The 6,987-nt window shown below is 48.6% G+C and overlaps 1 protein-coding gene across 1 annotated transcript in view; it reads left to right on the plus strand.

The window, feature by feature from the left end:
• Positions 1 to 352: 352 nt before the first annotated feature.
• The window catches only part of SPRED3 (sprouty related EVH1 domain containing 3), a 27,979-nt gene continuing 21,344 nt past the window's right edge, over positions 353 to 6,987 (plus strand). Inside the window, exon 1 of the mRNA XM_087939276.1 lies at positions 353 to 558. The gene's annotated coding sequence lies outside the window, so the exon portion shown is untranslated. The remainder of the gene's footprint in view (positions 559 to 6,987) is intronic.

A 6,987-nucleotide genomic window follows, 5' to 3' on the forward strand; every position in this document is an offset into this window, starting at 1 on the left:
ATCGCGGGGCTGTAGCGGAGAAGAAGAGGAGGAGGAGGAAGAGAAGGAGGAGGAGGAGGAAGAGAAGGTGGAGGAGGAAGAGAAGGAGGGGGAAGAAGAGGAGGAGGAGGAAGAAGAAGAGAAGGAGGGGGAGAGAGGAGGAGGAGAAGAGGAGGAGGAAGAGGAGGAGGAGGAAGAAGAGGAGGAAGAAGAGGAGAAGGAGGAGGAGGAAGAGGAGGAGGAGGAAGAGGAAGAGAAGGAAGAAGAGGGAGGAGGAGGAGGAGGAAGAGGAGAAGGAGGAGGAAGAAGAGGAGGAAGAAGAGGAGAAGGAGGAGGAAGAAGAGAAGAAGGAGGAAGAAGAAGAAGAGAGGAGGAGGAGGAAGAGAAGGAGGAGGAAGAAGAGGAGGAGGAGGAGGAAGAAGAAGAGGAGGAGGAGGAAGAGAAGGAGGCGGAGGCGGAGCGGGCACCCTCGCTTAACTCCATGCTGCAGCATCGCGCCCCGGGAAAGGCTTAAAGCCGGCGGAGCAGGGGCGGGCGCCGTTTGGTCGGGGCCGCCGCTTTGGGTAGCGAATTCCACAGGTGAGACGAGCTCGGTGCCGGTCCAGCCAGGGTGGACTCTGGGCAGGAGGCTGGGCCGCGCGTGATCCATGCCCCACAAGGGATGGAGACGGGCGCGAGGTCTCTGCCGGTTTGGGTCCCCGGTTCCTTGGACCGCTTAGGATGGCCCCGCGTGGCTTTCCAGCAGGGGAGGCGGGGGAAGGATCTCACCTTGGTCCATCCTCTTGTTAGGGCTTTGCAGGACGGGGCTCCGGTCTCTATCTGGGGGTGTTCCAACCTCCTTGCCTTTCTTTCCAGTAAGGGGGTCCCGGTGGGTATGGGAGTGTGGAGGGCTCCCCCATCTTCAGGTATGGCTTTCCAGCGCGAGCGGAGAAGCCCCTCTTCCTGTGGTCGGGGCCCTCCCCCCATTGGCCATGGCTTGTTGGCTGCCCTTTGGCCTTCCTCTGCTGGATTTGGGGTGGCGGGCGGGCAGCTGGGCTCCAAAGCCTCCCCCTCAAGAAAGGCCTGGCCAGGGTGGGGTGAGGGTGAGTGGTTGAGGGCCACTCCTTCCTGGCCTCGGCCCATTTCTGATAAGCCCCTTCTCCAGACTTCTTCCCTGGCTGGGCTCAATGGGCGAAGACGGCATCTTGGCCCCCCCCAAAAGAATGAGTAAAGGGGAGGGGGCAGCTTGGAGGGCTTTTCCCAGCATACCTGGGACTGTTGGGATTTGTCATTGGCCGAGAGAGCTGTACATCTGCAGAGGGTGGGGTTTTATTCTCTCTCTCTTTCTCCCCCCCCCACCGCCCCAGCACGATGGGTGAGAGCAAGCGAAGGAGTCGGTCAAGGGAAGGTTGATGAGTGCCCAGGGCAAAGGAGAGTCTACATGGGCACCAGGGATGCCCAGCCTCTCAGCCCCAGAAGCCCCGTAGAAGACGCTGAGACGGTCCGTTTCAGCCCTGGCCTACTCCGCAAGGTTGTGGTGCGTGTTAGGAGTTGGGCTCCTTACATATGCAGGTCTCTCCAACCGGGGCAGCTTTTTAAGACGTGTGGACTTCAACTCCCAGAATTCCTCAGCTAGTCATGCTGGGCTGGGCAATTGTGGGAGTTGAAGTCCGCAAGTCTTCAAGTTGCCAAGTTTGGAGACTTCCTGTCTCTAAGAAAGAGGCTGCTAGGTTTTGTTGTTTTTTTAAAAATCGTAATAAAAAAATAATATCCCGTTATCTTTTTCCTTTGGTTTACGTCTTGTGGTTAGGCCCTAACTTTGGCGTAATGTGGCAAAGGGACTCTCGGTCTATAAATATGACTTATGGCCACGGTTGAGGCCAAAATGTAGTGGTTAAGCGAGAGGGTTATTAAGTGACCCTTGCAAGCTTTCTTCCCGCCGTTGTTCATGTTGCTCGTTCTCCTTATTTCTAGGTTGAATCTCTCCTTGATCAGCTTCCATTTATTATTCTGTGTTTGGCCTTTGGGTGCTTTCGAAAATAGCTTGACCCCTTCTTCTCTGGGGCAGCCCCTCAAATATTGGAAGGCTGCTCTCCTGTCTCCCCTGGTCCTTCTCTTCCCTAGACTAGCCAGGCCCAGTTCCTGCAACCGTTCATCGTATGTTTTAGTCTCCAGTCCCCCTAATCATCTTTGTTGCTGTTCTCTGCACTCTTTCTAGAGTCTCAACATCTTTTTTATAGTGGGGTGACCAAAACTGGATGCAGTACTCTAGGTGTGGTCTTACTAAGGCTTTATAGAGCGGTAGTAGTACCTCCGTTGATCTCAATTGTATCCCTCTGTTATTGCAATTTAGGATTGCATTGGCTTTTTTGGCTGCTGCCGCACACTGTTGGCACACATTGCCTTAACTGGTGCCTAAAATATCCCTGGCCAGTTCTCATCCTATCCCTTGCTCTTGATCTCAGGGTTGGTCTGGAAAGCTGTCAGCCCTGCAAGGTAGGCCAGGAGAGGAAGCTCGACTCCACAAGCAAGTTGGACTCTACTTCATCGGCGCAGGTCATAAAAACGAGCTTGAAACCCCGATAGAATTTCTTTTTCTCTCGCTTCTAACTTATCTCATGCCATACGCCGTATATACATCTGGTCCTCAACTTATAACGGTTTGTTTAGTGACCGTTGGAAGTTACAACATTGAAAAAAGGAACGTGGCAAATGAAAAAAGTGACCTGTGACCATTTTTCACACTTATGACCGTTGCAACGTCCCCGCGGTCCCGTGATCCAAATTCAGCCGCTTGGCTCATCTTTACGACAGTCGCATTGTCCCAGGGTCGCATTCAAAAGGGTGCGATTCAAAAACCCCAGCAACCGGTTCGCTGCCCGGTTGCTGGGTGGGTGGGGCCATGTTTGGCGGGGCCTACTGGAACTTCCTGTTTCCAGCTTCCAGTGGACCTCCAGAGCCCGGGGGAGACCCATTTTTACCCTCCCAAGGGTCCAGAAGCCTCCCCGGGGCCTCTGGGAGGGCAAAAACAGCCTCCCCTGGCCTCTGGAGGACCACCGGAAGTGGGAAATAAGCCCGTTTTGCCACTTCCGGTTCTTACGGGAAGGCCGTTTTTTGCCCTGCCAAAGGTCCAGAGGCTTCCCCAGGTCTCTGGGAGGGCGAAAATGGCCTCCTGCAGGCTCCGGAGGCTCTCCGGAAGGTGGAAACAGGCCCGTTTCCAGACTTCCAGAAGGCCCGTTTTTCCCCTTCCCAGAGCCTCCATGCGGACCTTGCAAAATGGACCGCGCGGAGATTCCTAGGAGGGGCGGGAGGGGCAAGGCCAGCCATTTTGTTGAAATACCGGTTTGGCGAACCGGCTGTAACTTTAACATCCGGTCCGAACCGGTAGAATCCCAACCCCTGGTCATGTGATCCCCTTTGGAGACCTTCTGACCAGCCAAGTTTAATGGGGGAAGCCATTTTCTCTTAACAACCGTGTCTGCTAACTTAAGAACTGCAGGGCTGCACTGAACAACGGCAGGAAGGACGGTCGTAAAAACCCTCTTCCCCCTTGGACTTCCTCTTGTGACCCCCTCAACTGCCTTGCAGCGGCAGAAGGGGAGCAGAGAAACCGATCCCAAAGTGAGGCTATAACCAAAGGCAGGTTGGAAGAAGTGGCAGCCTTGGGCAGGATCGCCTGGTGGTGCCAACTCCCTATCCCAACACAAGAAGTCCTCCCACCTCTTTCGAAGCAATACAGAGGTTTGCCTCCCTATGACCAGTCCAAAGGTTTGCCACCTATGGCTCAGATGGACATGGGTACCATCATAGAGAACATCTCCCATATTTGCACCTTTCCAAAAATGGAGCCAGGGAGAAAGCCTGTATGTAAGTATGTGTGACACACACACACACACATACACAGGCTAATGGGTCAAATATATAAATATATTTGCATATATTTGGGGCCTACCTATCTAGCACCAGGTCTTATTTTCGGGGTATGTCATCCACTGACTAAGCTCACTTGTGTGCATTGCCCCCTGGCCTCCTTTTTACTTCAGGAGCTGCTGTTTCTGTAGCCAGCAAGGCTTTCCTGAAGGCCTCTGCAGCCAATAACAGAGCTCTGGATCGATCCAGAGCTTTCTTATCCGCTACATAAGCCTTCAGGAAAGCCTTGGCAGCCTTACTGGCTGCAGAAGAAATGGCAAGGCAGGTGTCAGGGTGTGCCAGGCCTGGATACAACTGTCCCAAGGTAAGTAGTAGGGCACCTCCACGCCCCCATCCCTACCCTACTGTAATTTTTACCCATGCACTCTTGACTGGGTGGGATCTTAATTAGGGCTTATTTTGGGGGTAAGGCTTATATTGGGCGCACATGTAAAAATCAAGCTAGGACTTACTTTCAGGGTAAGTTGTATTTTCGGGGAAATGGTACATGGATGAATGGATGGATGAATGGATGGATAGATCCCAAAGATAGATAGATAGATAGATAGATAGATAGATAGATAGATAGATAGATAGATAGATAGATAGATAGATAGATAGATAGATAGATAGATATATGGCATTCAGCTTTGTTCGGGTACTGAATGCCATACGTGTAAGTACCCGTGAAAACTTAAGAAAAAAATATATATATATATACACACATATACACATACACACACACATATATATATACATATACATACACATACACATACATACATACATACATACATATATATATATATATATATATATATAATTTTGCACTGCAAATCAGGGCCTTCAGTGGTGGTTCCTTCTTTATCAACATCATTCCCCCGAAGTACGATTGCTTTTGTGCAAGGCTCTAAAACTGGTTTAGCCAGCAGGGCCAATGACCCTGAATGGAGACAGAAGAACTGATCAAGTGACTGACTTGATTGTGTACAGCACAATCTTCGGCTTACGGCCACCATTGAAGCCCAAATTGCTGCCGCTAAGTGAAACATTGGTTCAGTGACCTTTCTCACCACGGTTGTTTAAGAGAATCACTACGGTTGCTAAGTTGGTGACACGGGTTGCTAAGGGAATCAGGTTTACCCGGTGACTTGGCTTGTCAGGAGGTCACCAAAGGGAATCACACGTGACCTCGGGATACACGGCAACAGTCATAAAGATGAACCCGTTGCCAAGCGCCCGGAGTTTGGTCACATGATCGTGGTCCTGTGGTATGTACACTGAGAGCATATGCATCGGAGACAAATTCATTGTGTGTCTGTCTAATCACACTTGGACAATAAAGAATTCTGTTCTGTTCTATCCTGTCCTATCCTATCCTATCCATTTCTCTATTCTATTCTATTCTATTCTATTCTATTCCATTCCATTCCATTCCATTCCATTCCATTCTTATTCTACTCTATTCTATTCCATTCCATTCTATTATTGTCTTATTTCTACTCTATTCTATTCTCTATTCTCTGTTCTCTGTTCTCTTCTTATTCTCTTCTCTTATTCTATTCTATCCTATCCTATCCTATCCTATCCTATCCTATTCTATTTTCTATTCCATTCCATTCCATTATTGTTTTAATTCTATGCTATTCTATTCTATATTCTGTCCTATTTCTATTCTGTTCTCTTTATTGTATTGTATTGTATTGTATTGTATTGTATTCTATTCTATTCTATTCTATTCTCTATTCTATTCCATCCCATTCTTGTTTTATTCTTATTCTATTCTATTCTATTCTATTCCATTCCATTCTATTATTGTTTTATTTCTATTCTACTCCACTCCACTCCATTCATTTCTCTATTCTATTCTCTATTCTGTCCTATTTCTAGTCTATTCTCTACTGTATTCTCTATCCTATTTCTATTCTATTCTATATTCTATTCTGTTTCAATTCTGTTCTATTCTATTCTCCTATTTCTATTCGATTTCTACTCTACTCTATTTCTATTCTATTCTGTCATATTTTTCAGTGCCTTTGTCACTTTGAACAGTCACTAAACAGACTGTTATAAGTCGAGGGCTACCTGTAGTCACTGCCGTGGCAGATGGGAAGGGTGGTTTTTTTTTTTTAATAAGTTATATGATACGTTGGATTTTTTAAAAACCGTAAAATGCCCAGCGTGTCACACACCACCCCCTGTGCAAATCCGGGCTGCTGTGTAAAAAATGGATTGAATCAAAAAATTAATGCATCAAGCCAGGTGCCCCGGCTCCTATCTTCTTCCCTCATCCCGGGCCATCTTTGGTTTCATATCGGCTTAAACGATAACCCCGGTATATTTTGCAAACTCCTGGTCGAGCCAGCTTCAGGGATACCCGGGTTTTTGGGGGTGGTTGTTTTTTGTTTGTTTTTTTTGAAAACCCTCTTGCCAAACCAGCTTCGCCCGCCATAGGAACAAGAGGCTGGCATTCGACTCGGGAACCAGCATCTCAAAACACCCCCTTACACACACAGACACACACACACACACATCTACCTTCCAGTCTCTGCTGCCCCCCTTCCTCCTCCCAGCCAAGTCGCCCCGCATTTTCTGCAGCAATTCCCACCTTCGATCCAGCCTCTCTCCCCTCCGTACCCCCTCCATCCTTGGTCTAAATTTCATTTTTTTTAAAAAAAAATTTCCCAGGGCATTAGGACCAGGTGGAATCCTCCTTCCCCCCTTTCCTCCCCCATTCTTGGATTTAGATTCTTGTCCCTCAATTTATTTTATGCATTATTATTATTATTATTATTATTATTATTATTATTATTGCAAGCTTTGGCCCAGGTGTAAGAACCTCGATCTTTGCACCCCGTTTTTTTTTCTTTCCTCCTTTGGTTAGTACTTTTGCCTGCAGCTGAATTTTCTGCCGTTCGAGGCAGGTGGGAAGGCATTGGAAGGGAGGGTGGGCCAGGCTCTCTAGGGAGAGGGGGACAGAGGGAGGGGGTGAGTTATTTGGGGAGGGGTGAGCTACCAGGCTTAATGTGCTTCCCTGGGGGTGGGGGGGGTTGGCAAGGGAAGAAATGGCTGCTATTTTCCCATCCTCTTATAATATGACGGCCGACTATCGATCCGTGT

This window comes from Pseudonaja textilis, chromosome 10 (genome assembly GCF_049901715.1).
Source record: "Pseudonaja textilis isolate UNSWEBS1 chromosome 10, rPseTex1.2, whole genome shotgun sequence".
Lineage (NCBI taxonomy): Eukaryota > Metazoa > Chordata > Lepidosauria > Squamata > Elapidae > Pseudonaja > Pseudonaja textilis.